Below are 13,979 nucleotides of genomic sequence, written 5' to 3'. Positions count from 1 at the left end.
CCTAGAACCACACGGGGGCACCTAGTGAATGACCTGCAGAGAGCTGGGACCAAAGTAACAAAGGCTACCATCAGTAACACACTACGCCGCTAGGGACTCAAATCCTGCAGTGCCAGACGTGTCCCCCTGCTTAAGCTAGTACATGTCCAGGCCCATCTGAAGTTTGCTAGAGAGCATTTGGATGATCCAGAAGAGGATTGGGAGAATGTCATATGGTCAGATGAACCCAAAATAGAACTTTTTGGTAAAAACTCAACTTGTCGTGTTTGGAGGAGAAAGAATGCTGAGTTGCATCCAAAGAACACCATACCTACTGTGAAGCATGGGGGTGGAAACATCATGCTTTGGGGCTGTTTTTCTGCAAAGGGACCAGGACGTCTGATCCGTGTAAAGGAAAGAATGAATGGGGCCATGTATTGTGAGATTTTGAGTGAAAACCTCCTTCCATCAGCAAGGGCATTGAAGATGAAACGTGGCTGGGTCTTTCAGCATGACAATGATCCCAAACACACCGCCCAGGCAACAAAGGAGTGGCTTCGTAAGAAGCATTTCAAGGTCCTGGAGTGGCCTAGCCAGTCTCCAGATCTCAACCCCATAGAAAATCTTTGGAGGGAGTTGAAAGTCCGTGTTGCCCAGCGACAGCCCCAAAACATCACTGCTCTAGAGGAGATCTGCATGGAGGAATGGGCCAAAATACCAGCAACAGTGTGTGAAAACCTTGTGAAGACTTACAGAAAATGTTTGACCTCTGTCATTGCCAACAAAGGGTATATAACAAAGTATTGAGATGAACTTTTGTTATTGACCAAATACTTATTTTCCACCATAATTTGCAAATAAATTCTTTAAAAATCAGACAATGTGATTTTCTGGATTTTTTTTCCTCATTTTGTCTCTCATAGTTGAGGTATACCTATGATGAAAATTACAGGCCTCTCTCATCTTTTTAAGTGGGAGAACTTGCACAATTGGTGACGGACTAAATACTTTTTTGCCCCACTGTATATATATATATATATATATATATATATATATATATATATATATATATATATATTCTTTTATGAGCAACTATTATCAGTAGCCTATGGAGTTCATTCAATCCAAATGTTTGTGTTGAGAGAAATTGCATGAATCACTGTATCAGTAAGGATTTATAACATTCTGTATGCACATTATGGATACTCCAGCAAACATCATCAATAATCAGGATTACAAAATGTATTTCTTTGTTTCCTCCATTTATTGACTTATTGTATGTGATCAAATGTATGCCTTGATGAATAACTACACTAGTTTTTTTTTATACAATTACATAGTGCAGTGCAAGAAATCCACTAAGTGTTTTTGGTTTCTTTTAGGCATCACACATTTATTAGAAAACACAGCAAATGTTCAAATATTCAAGTTAAATACTTAGCAACAGTATCAATAAATCCACACATGAACAATAGCAATGATATCTATGACCACAGCTAATGTGCAACATATTAAAGTTAAATACTTAACAATATCAACAAATCCACACATGAACAATGGCAAAACATCTAGACTTAATTATACAATAAAGATACCTATGAAAAAAGGTGATTTTTTTTTCACACACAGTGTGATATCCGGACTTCATAATTTATCACACCTACTCCTGCTTAGCAACTTCTAGAATGCACATCTCTGTTGCGCACATAGAAAAACTGCCAGCTGATCTATAAGCTGCGCTAATAGCGGCGCTGTGCATACACGGTGCTACACATTTCACGTGTCCCGCGCCCAGAATCAGACTGTACCATTAGTAAAAAGGGTGGAGGGGTGAAATGACAATATCATAAATAATTCAAAAAAAATGTTATAGCAAATCATAACCAGTGTTGGGCACGTTACTTTCAAAAAGTAATTAGTTATAGTTACTAGTTACTTTTCCCAAAAAGTAACGGAGTTAGTAACGGAGTTACTTTGTCATAAAAGTAACTAATTACCAGGGAAAGTAATTATTCCGTTACATTTTGTTCCCCCTCAAAAAAATCAAATTCAATTAGTGTAATCATAATAAAAGTGGGGGCGGCACGGTGGTGTAGTGGTTAGCGCTGTCGCCTCACAGCAAGAAGGTCCTGGGTTCGAGCCCCGGGGCCGGCGAGGGCCCTTCTGTGTGGAGTTTGCATGTTCTCCCCGTGTCCGCGTGGGTTTCCTCTGGGTGCTCCGGTTTCCCCCACAGTCCAAAGACATGCAGGTTAGGTTAACTGGTGACCCTAAATTGACCGTAGGTGTGGATGGTTGTCTGTGTCTATGTGTCAGCCCTGTGACGACCTGGCGACTTGTCCAGGGTGTACCCCGCCTTTCGCCCATAGTCAGCTGGGATAGGCTCCAGCTTGCCTGCGACCCTGTAGAAGGATAAAGCGGCTAGAGATAATGAGATGAGATAATAAAAGTGAATGTTAAATGTGTTTAATGACTGAAATGGACACTTAACAGAACCAATTAGTAATGTTATCTACACTATATTAATATTTTTGTGGGACAATGCGAGATAAGACATCTATCAAATGTAATATATTTTTGTAGTTATTAAAATTATGTTACTAATTACTGGCCACTGACGAGGACAAACGCTTTGTTCCTCGACATAATGTGCATTGCACATAAACACTCTTGCCTTTTATTTCAAGTAATGAAAAGTAATGGCTGTATTTCCAGTGTGAAAGCGCAGTGCTGGGCTGACCGCTCGCCATCGCTGGCTCTTCCGATTGAAAGAGCGCGCAGTAGTGCAGTAGGCGTGGCCTACCTACGTATGTTGTCCAAACCTACTCTGATTGGCTTACTGTGCCGTTGTCTCCCCGCCCCACACTAAAGCAGAGTAAAGAAAGGCTGAACGAGCAGCGTGCCAGATGAGAATGGCTTTAATAAAGTAACGCATAGTATTTTATTGTAAGTAACGGGAACGGCGTTATAACGATGTAAAAAGTAATTAGTTAGATTACTCGTTACTAAAAAAAGTAACGCCGTTAGTAACGCCGTTTATTTCTAACGCCGTTATTCCCATCACTGATCATAACCATGTATAATTTGCTTATTTTAACAGATGAAATGAAATATTTTATTTCAAAAACTTACACAAGGCAATACTATTAAAATGATATTAATATCCCTCACAGGCCCCCCTGTCAGTGCCAGGCCCTTAGAATCGTCCTAACTCCCCCCCCCCCCCCCCCCCCCCCCAGCGGCGCCCCTGTATATAATATTTAATGTGTGTGTACACACTACACACAGATTAAAACCTCTCTCTCTCTCTCTCTCTCTCTCTCTCTGCACACATGCAGAGAACATTGCCCCCTCTGCACTGTGGGTAACAGTTGAAGTAATCCTCACTGCATGATCGGGGGATAACAGTGAAATGAGCGAGCACGGGGAACACATTTACCTAATTATTTAGCTTAGAGTAGATTGGGGGAAAAAGCCCCCCTTAAAGTGCTGATGACACGTTTTTGACATCTTTGGCGATGTTTTATAACATAAAAAGTAATTCCCGATGATCCATATATTAATTCACGAAGGCGCCTATTTTACAAGTTATGATAAAAAATGCGGCTATTTGGGCAAATTTGACGGGACTGATGCACCCAGGAGACGAAAGAGGAGGAGGGGCTATATGACGTCAGCGAAAGAATCTTCCTCCTAACTTACCAGTTTGTTGATGCGAAAGGTTTATCATTTTTAGTATTATTATTATACATTATTATACATTATTATAATATATATAGTTATTATGCCTTCGCGTTGTGTTGCCGGCTTTTGCTCCAAAACCCACAAGGATGGGGTAAGTTTATTCAAGTTTCCCAGAGATCCCGAGCTGCATGCGAAGTGGGTGAAGCAAGTCAGGCGCACTCGTGACAAGTGGGAGCCCTCACCAACATCCGTCCTGTGCTCTGAACACTTCGATTTGGATTGTTTTGACACCCTTCCCAGCTTAAAAGAATCTCTTGGGTGTTCAGTTCAGCACAAACGTGTGTTACTACCATCAGCAGTGCCTACACAGTGTTGCCAGATTGGGAGGTTTCCTGCCCAATTGGGCGGTTTAAAGTGCATTTTGGTGGGTTTTGAACATATTTTGGGCTGGAAAACGTCAGCAGTATCTGTTGCCAGATACTGCTGACGTTTTCCAGCCCAAAATATGTTCAAAACCCACCAAAATGCACTTGAAACTGCCCATTCTGGGTGGGAAACCTCCCAATCTGGCAACACTGCCAGTATTCCGGAGGGGGTCTACTAGCTATGCCGGATCCAAAGACAGTCCTCCTGTCAGAACATGTGTTGTGAAACGACATAAGATAAAGGTATGTAGAGCTATAGATTCTACATGATAATCATAAATGTAATCATAAAGTCGGCGTGATATCAGTCATGTATTTGCTTGTGAATGCTTGCGGCTTTCATGTAACTGCCGCCTAGCAACGAGAGGCAAAGGGTAAAGAGGGTAGGCTATCATAGATTCTATTCGGAAGAGATCAACACAATTCTAGACTCCCAGAAGAGGAAGAGCTAGCACTAGAGAGTTCACCGGCGTTTTCATGCGCCATTTCCATTGAGTAGAACCAGAGTAGAACAGCCAGTGAACCGCAGCGTGTTCTTCCGCTGACGTCACATGGCCGCGAGCCACGGACCCAGTTTTCTTGCGCTGTGCAATTAAAAGTTGGATATTCGCGTAACAACAGCTTCTTTTCACGTAATTATAACAGAAACCTAACATGTTTGCCATGTTGTATAGTTTATTTAAGAAATTGCATAGAGTCATGTTCGTGTCATCAGCCCTTTAAGGAAAATTCAGTTTTTCTCCAAGTTGAAATGAACCATGTGTTTATTTTTAATCATAGTTTTTGACAACAGTGACATGAACAATAATGCCACCTAAAGTTTGCCTAAAGTTAATACTTAATTTTTTTTTTTAAACAAAAACATTGTGCCAAGGGGGCCTTTTACCCCCTCCCCCCCCCCCCCCCCCCCCCCCCCAGTGGGGTAAAAGGCCCCCTGAGGTGGGGCAATAGGCCCCCTCACTCAAAAAAAGCTGTTTGGATAGCAAAAGTGTTTACTTAAGCCTATAATGTGAAAGAAACAAGAAAATATCCCTGAATTAATGAATAGATGCATTATTTTATCATATTTCACATTTTAATTTCAATATAATTTTGTGTGGATTGAACATGAATTAACTGATATCTGACAAAATAGCAGCTATCTAAATACAGTTTTACTGATATCTGAAAATTATATCACTTACCATGAAATTTGATTTCTCTCCGCTGCGTTGCTGATATGCGATCCACAGTGGATATTTGTATATCCCCGTTGTCAAGCCAGTCCATAGCACCAATAGAAATGTAACTTTGCGCCATCTGGTGGTTATTTTGGGTAAAACAGGCCGGGGGCATATTACCCCACGGGGGCGTATTACCCCACTCTACTATTATTTGTTCATTCTTTATTGTGAACGTTTGTTCATTTAATTAAAAACATGCTTGCAATAAAAAAATTGCCAAAAACCTAAAATAGTTTCATTCATTACCCCATTATATATTTAATGCTTCCAGATGATATTATATATTATCTTATTTTAAACACTTTATATTTAATTAGATTTTGGTTAAAAAAGAAACGCCATGTGACCTTATCGACTGGATTTAGTAACTACAATGACAGTACTGCCTTTAGCAACTACTAATGCCTATATCGGGGACGCGCACTGCAAAGACGCTCTTCATCCTGTTGCTCTTTAGACTCCTTCTTAGGAGTGAGTTTGGGAAAAGCACATACAGAGACAACGTCTCAACTCTCTCTTTAGCTCTAAAGGGTAACGTTATCAGGAAACCCATCCCAGTGCAAGATTATGACCGCTGTATTACACATCAGAATTGTGGTGGCATAAGTACACGTTTCACTTACTTTTTACTGAGAAACAGGCCCTTGGAGAGAGCGTCCCCTGGGTGAAAGAATCATACTTCCTGTAAACCTCTCTGTTGGGTTTTCTGCCTAACAGAGGTCTTTTTGTAGCATTGGTCTGTATCACTGAAAAGGAAAAAAAGTAAATACACTGCCTACATTACAATGACTGCAGTATATGTAGTATAGAAGTCACTGCTGTTGACTAAAACCTGAGCTCTCACTCTTGATGCGTGGGACCTGAGGTTGTATGATCAGACTGCTCTACAGGCTCTGTTTCTGCAGCTCATGGCTGGTTGGTAGTCAGCAGCTGGTTAGTTGAAGCAGGGTCCTTTGGGGTCATGTTCAGTAACACATTCCCTCTGTCCTGCAGTTCCTTAATCAACCTGTTAAACACACACACACACACACACACACACACACACACACACACACACACACACACACACACACACACACACCATCCAGCTGGTTCCCTGCTGTTTAGGATTTCCTAATGCTCCTGATGCTGTACTCTCAGACACACCATGATGAAGTAACTTCCCCACCTTCTTCTTGGCCATGTCTAGAGTTACTATAACCTCTTCATTGGTTGACTTTTTCATCCAAGCCCTCCTGAAGTGAAGAGGAAGGCTGAACTGCACTTTCTTGCAAAAAAGAAAAAAGGCAGAGCATGTAGGTCCTGTTTTGAGCTTGACTGGAAAGACAAGAAGGAAAGAAGATATGAAAGAAAGAAGATCTTGATGTAAATATTTGTAATATAATACAGTACAAGGCTTCAGAAAAGTACTGAACAGCAATCCACGACAGCAAGCAGTCAATAAATTGTACTTACTCCTCCAAAGTAATTTCTTCAGTTAGAATGACAAATCTTTGGATGTAGTCCCCAGAGAGTCCCGTGTAAAGTAACTGGCCTTGTGAAGCCAAGAAACATTTGTGAACAGATCACTTTTTCTTTATATAAATACAGCACTATATATAAATTAAAGTAAATTTCTGTGATTGGTTTAACTGTAATTGCAATTTTTCTTTCATTTCCATACTGAGGATGGGTCATTGTCTGAAAAGTGATTTTTCAGCATATATTTGTTTTCCTGCTTCAGTTGCCATCCTGTAAAAACAGATGATCTCATCAACTTCAAGTTCATAAAGTGATTTCAAATCAACAGGGCTGTGCACAGCATCAGCAGTAGCAATTCTTACCTTTAAATGAGTTATGCTGTAGATAAAAGTATTTGCTTTAGATCAGTCAACATATAGACATTAAAGGTAGCCTGCCTTTCAGATTTTTCAAGTTTAGGTCATAAAATGAATTTTCCCTGACAACCAATTATTTTTGTTTAGTGGACCGAAAGCTACTGAATTCAAATCACAGACTTCCAATTTTATTTGTTTTTGTTTTTTAAATAGAACAAGTAATGAATTTAGGGCCACGTGGCCCTAAATTCTCCACTATTTTTTCCTGCTTCACCATGACCCAATTCAAGATACTACATCATGCATCATGTGGTGGGCTTTCCCCGTTCGTGTGGAAGGCATTGTGGGATACAAATTTGAAACAGGAGAGAACAGTGGAGGATGTGAGTGTGCGAATGAAACGTGGAAGACCGACTACAGTAACGGAAAGTGAGAACAAAAGACATTATGTTGCGAAGGAAAGGAAACGCAGGACCAAACTAATAAATATCGGCGGTCAGCGAGCACCTCGGTGTGATCAGCTGTTTGTTTAGCGACAGAATGATGTAACTGTCAGTGCACGGTCAAAGGTAAACCTGTAGATGGCAGTAATGCAACACTGCTGTAAAATTCAAAAGATGAAGAAGAAGAAGAAGACGACGACTAAGGTAAGCATGCGGATGTGCACACGGACTTCCTCTGTCTGTTTGACTGCGCGAAGTGAGTGATTTTCTGCACATTATTTGCTCAGGAATCCCCCCAAATTAAATAACTTCCCAGCCACAAAATGGCCTGGGTTTGGGGGGGGGGTGTTAGATATTACAAAAATAAACACATCACAATGACCAAATTTCAAAGGGAACTAAATTTCACTGATTTTATGAAATCGAAAGGCAGTCTAGCTTTAACTTATTAAATATGCAAGAGTGAGTATATACAGTTCACTGTTTTAAGGAAGAAAATATTGATCATTCATCACAGTTAGCTGGTTGGCTTATTGCTAACAAAAAACAAATATGGAGTTGTCCATATTTTCCCACATTGTAGCTCAAATACAGAATGTGAGGTTAACTACGACATAATTTCAATGTCCCACTTGAGCTAATGCATAATTCCGATTAAAAGCAGCATTAGTGGGGCAGGAAACACTAAACACATCAGGGGTATTATGAGGGGAGAGGGGTGGTGGTGGAGTGATATCACAGATAGGTCAGGACTATGGTGAGTGGGGGAGGGTGGGGTGGCACAGTCAAATCTGTTGAAAAAGATATTCAACTCATTTGCCCAGTCCTGGCCCCCAGATACAGGGCCCCTCCCACTGTCCTTTGTGTGGCCAGAGATGGTTATACAGGAGGAGATGAGGAGAGTGCGGAGGGAGCTGAAGAGGGGGATAAGGAGAGGCAAGGACAGCTACAGGAGGAAGCTGGAGGAGCGCCTCAAGGGGAGCAACGCCGGAGAGGTATGGAGATCTCCTTAACCCCCTGCAGTTCGCATATCAACCAGGCATTGGTGTGGATGACGCTGTCATCTACCTGCTACACCGGTCACTTTTACACCTGGAGGGCACTGGAAGCACTGTGAGAGTCATGTTCTTTGACTTCTCCAGTGCTTTCTGCACAATCCAGCCATCACTGCTTAGGGGGAAGCTGGAGGGAGCTGGTGTCGACTGCCACCTGGCTGCATGGATCATCGACTACCTCATTAACAGACCGCAGTATGTGAGGCTCTGCGACTGTGTCTGATGTGGTAGTCTGCAGCACAGGGGCTCCACAGGGTACAGTGCTCTCTCCTTTCCTCTTTACACTTTACACATCTGACTTCAGCTACAACACGGACAGCTGCCACCTCCAGAAGTTCTCAGATGATACAGCCATCGTTGGACTTGTGTCAGAGGGGGACGATTTGGAGTACAGAGAGGTCATCACCAACTTTGTCACCTGGTGCGAACTGAACCACCTGCGCATCAACGCCAGCAAGACAAAGGAGGTGGTGATCGATTTCAGAAGGATGGCTCCTCAAATTGCACCAGTGAACATCCAGGGTTTGGACATTGAGATCGTGGAGGAGTACAAATACCTGGGTGTTCACCTCAACAACAAACTGGACTGGACAAACAACACAGATGGCCTGTACAAGAAGGGCCAAAGTCGTTTCCACCTGTTGAGAAGACTGAGGTCTTTTGGTGTGTGCAGGACACTGCTTAGGACTTTTTATGACTCTGTGGTGGCATCAGCGATTTTCTACGCTGTGGTCTGCTGGGGCTGTGGAAGTTCAGAGAGGGACAGGAAGAAACTTAATAAACTGGTCAGAAGGGCTGGCTCAGTCTTGGACTGTCCTCTGGACTCCATTGAGGAGGTGGGTGAGAGGAGGATGTTAACCAAGCTGACCTCAATCATGGATAACCCCTCTCACCCCCTACATGAGGCTGTGGGGGCCTTAAGCAGCTCTTTTAGTAGTAGACTGCTACACCCACGGTGTAAGAAGGAGAGATACCGCAGGTCATTCATACCTACTGCTGTCAGACTGTATAACACCCACAACTTGTAATGTAGCACCAATAACCTGTTTGTCATTATATTTGCACTACTTCACCACTACTACCTCTGCCATCTCTCATCAATGCAATTATTATGTGCAATAATATAGGTCTTAAACTATTTTTATACATACTTATATACAGAGTCTACCTGTAATGTGCAATTTTTTCCGAGCCTCTCAATAAGGCAATATTTCTATACTTTTTCACGGTAGATAATGCAAATAGCCCTCTGAATTTAATCTTTCGTTTGTCTAATTTTTATTTCAGTTTTATTTTGTTATCTGTATGACATTTTCTTGCTACTGTAACACGTGAATTTCCCCGATGTGGGATCAATAAAGTGAATCTAATCTAATCTAATCTAATCTAATCTAATCTAATCTAATCTAATCTAATCTAATCTCTGGAGGACAACATGTGTAAGGGGTGTGTGGGTTGGGGGAAGCTAATTCTTTGTGATTGTACATTTCAATTTCACAGAAACTTGACTTGAATTCCTAGCTGCTGTAATTGTGTATATAGTCTATGTGTAAAGCTTCATTCACAATGTCCTGTCTGCAGTGTGATACCTGTGACTGTAAGCTTGTTAATACTGATTTAGAGTTTGAGCATATGATTAATTTCTCGGGCTTCTCATCTCATTATCTCTAGCCGCTTTATCCTGTTCTACAGGGTCACAGGCAAGCTGGAGCCTATCCCAGCTGACTACGGGCGAAAGGCGGGGTACACCCTGGACAAGTCGCCAGGTCATCACAGGGCTGACACATAGACACAGACAAACATTCACACTCTCATTCACACCTACGGTCAATTTAGAGTCACCAGTTAACCTAACCTGCATGTCTTTGGACTGTGGGGGAAACCGGAGCACCTGGAGGAAACCCACGCGGACACGGGGAGAACATGCAAACTCCACACAGAAAGGCCCTCGCCGGCCACGGGGCTCGAACCCGGACCTTCTTGCTGTGAGGCGACAGTGCTAACCACTACACTACCGTGCCGCTTTCTCGGGCTTACTCCAGGAAATTTTAGGGAAAATCAGGCTGAAAATTGTACAACCCCGATTCCAAAAAAGTTGTGATAAAGTACAAATTGTAAATAAAAAATAGAATGCAATGATGTGGAAGTTTCAAAATTCCATATTTTATTCAGAATAGAACATAGATGATACATCAGATGTTTAAACTGAGAAAATGTATCATTTAAAGAGAAAAATTAGGTGATTTTAAATTTCGTGACAACAACACATCTCAAAAAAGTTGGGACAAGGCCATGTTTACCACTGTGAGACATCCCCTTTTCTCTTTACAACAGTCTGTAAACGTTTGGGGACTGAGGAGACAAGTTGCTCAAGTTTAGGGATAGGAATGTTAACCCATTCTTGTCTAATGTAGGATTCTAGTTGCTCAACTGTCTTAGGTCTTTTTTGTCGTATCTTCCGTTTTATGATGCACCAAATGTTTTCTATGGGTGAAAGATCTGGACTGCAGGCTGGCCAGTTCAGTACCCGGACCCTTCTTCTATGCAGCCATGATGCTGTAATTGATGCAGTATGTGGTTTGGCATTGTCATGTTGGAAAATGCAAGGTCTTCCCTGAAAGAGACGTCATCTGGATGGGAGCGTATGTTGCTCTAGAACCTGGATATACCTTTCAGTATTGATGGTGTCTTTCCAGATGTGTAAGCTGCCCATGCCACATGCACTAATGCAACCCCATACCATCAGAGATGCAGGCTTCTGAACTGAGCGCTGATAACAACTTGGGTCGTCCTTCTCCTCTTTAGTCCAAATGACACGGCATCTCTGATTTCCATAAAGAACTTCAAATTTTGATTCGTCTGACCACAGAACAGTTTTCCACTTTGCCACAGTCCATTTTAAATGAGCCTTGGCCCAGAGAAGACGTCTGCGCTTCTGGATCATGTTTAGATACGGCTTCTTCTTTGAACTATAGAGTTTTAGCTGGCAACGGCAGATGGCACGGTGAATTGTGTTCACAGATAATGTTCTCTGGAAATATTCCTGAGCCCATTTTGTGATTTCCAATACAGAAGCATGCCTGTATGTGATGCAGTGCCGTCTAAGGGCCCGAAGATCACAGGCACCCAGTATGGTTTTCCGGCCTTGACCCTTACACACAGAGATTCTTCCAGATTCTCTGAATCTTTTGATGATATTATGCATTGTAGATGATGATATGTTCAAACTCTTTGCAATTTTACACTGTCGAACTCCTTTCTGATATTGCTCCACTATTTGTCGGCGCAGAATTAGGGGGATTGGTGATCCTCTTCCCATCTTTACTTCTGAGAGCCGCTGCCACTCCAAGATGCTCTTTTTATACCCAGTCATGTTAATGACCTATTGCCAATTGACCTAATGAGTTGCAATTTGGTCCTCCAGTCGTTCCTTTTTTGTACCTTTAACTTTTCCAGCCTCTTATTGCCCCTGTCCCAACTTTTTTGAGATGTGTTGCTGTCATGAAATTTCAAATGAGCCAATATTTGGCATGAAATTTCAAAATGTCTCACTTTCGACATTTGATATGTTGTCCATGTTCTATTGTGAATACAATATCAGGTTTTGAGATTTGTAAATTATTGGATTCCATTTTTATTTATAATTTGTACTTTGTTCCAACTTTTTTGGAATTGGGGTTGTATAATGTAAAGCCAGCTTTCAGGTTTTGAGCAGGAGGTGGTAGGGCAGCGGATTTGGTCCTAAACATGTGTCCAAGAATAATAACCAGAGAGTCCGGATATTTCTATTCCATTCCTCTTATATATTCAGTGAGTTTCTGTTACCACCTCAAACTTTTATTTTCCAATAACAGCACATCTCAAATTGTTTTATTCCTTATTCCTTAAGTCCCTTATTTTACACACCGCAGCAATTTGCAACGATTGCATTTTATTCATCATATAAAATGCACTCGTAATTTTATTCATTAACACTTATGTTTAATGTTGTGTGAGACAAATTAGTTCCTGTTATCACTTATTTTATATCAGCTATAAACAATTGTTCCCTTGCCAGCCTCTTTTTTCTTTCTTTTGAAGTTAATAAGACAGAATAGCCGCTTGTTGTGTTTTGAGAAACCATAAAGACTTTCCTGAAGACTGAAGACTTCCTGAAGACTTTCCTGACCAACCATAAACCCGGAAAGTCCTGAAGACTTTTCCATGTCTGAAAACTTAAATTTACAGCTTTATTTTTGACTGTTACAAAGCACTGACACTGGAGGCACCTTCCAAAATGCTAAATAAATGTCTTCACACATGCAGAAAGCATCATCATATCCCATGGGTTATTATTTTTTATATTTATTTTTTTTTAATCTGAGCAGCCACTATACAAGTCCCTGTGAAAAGCTGTTACAACAAAAACTATTAGCATGAGGAATGTGTTAAGACATTAGACACTGGATGTTGAGTAACTTCCTTGTACTTAATTCCAACAAAACAGAAGTACTTCTACAAGGACCGCAGACTGCTAGAAGCAAGCTTTCTAATTACACAGATATCCCTTTATGACAGGCGGCACGGTGGTGTAGTGGTTAGCGCTGTCACCTCACAGCAAGAAGGTCCGGGTTCGAGCCCTGTGGCCGGCGAGGGCCTTTCTGTGCGGAGTTTGCATGTTCTCCCCGTGTCTGCGTGGGTTTCCTCCGGGTGCTCCGGTTTCCCCCACAGTCCAAAGACATGCAGGTTAGGTTAACTGGTGACTCTAAATTGACCATAGGTGTGAATGTGAGTGTGAATGGTTGTCTGTGTCTATGTGTCAGCCCTGTGATGACCTGGCGACTTGTCCAGGGTGTACCCCACCTTTCGCCCGTAGTCAGCTGGGATAGGCTCCAGCTTGCCTGCGACCCTGTAGAACAGGATAAAGCGGCTAGAGATAATGAGATGAGATGAGATCCCTTTATGACATTTCAACTGCATCGTGTGCAGCACTAAAAGGCATTGGGTTGGATGCTGCTGCGTCACACTCTCATGCATTCGCTCAGGTTTGCTGATGGTGGAGTGGCTGGCCACTTTATGTCTAGGGGGCCCTCATACTTGTGTTACCTTCTGATTCTCCCTTGTGATTATGTTGTCATAGTGAGAGTCCCTGCTTGCCCCTGTTCCAACATTTTTGGAACCTATTGCAGGCATAAAATTCAGAATGAGTGTATATTTACAAATGGATGTCTGTGTCTATGTGTCAGCCCTGTGATGATCTGGTGACTTGTCCAGGGTGTACCCCGCCTCTCGCCCATAGTCAGCTGGGATAGGCTCCAGCTTTCCCGTGACCCTGCACAGGATAAGCGGTTACGGATAATGGATGGATGGATGGATG

Source organism: Neoarius graeffei, chromosome 13 (genome assembly GCF_027579695.1).
Source record: "Neoarius graeffei isolate fNeoGra1 chromosome 13, fNeoGra1.pri, whole genome shotgun sequence".
NCBI classification, from domain to species: Eukaryota; Metazoa; Chordata; class Actinopteri; order Siluriformes; family Ariidae; genus Neoarius; species Neoarius graeffei.
This window is presented reverse-complemented; position numbering follows the sequence as displayed.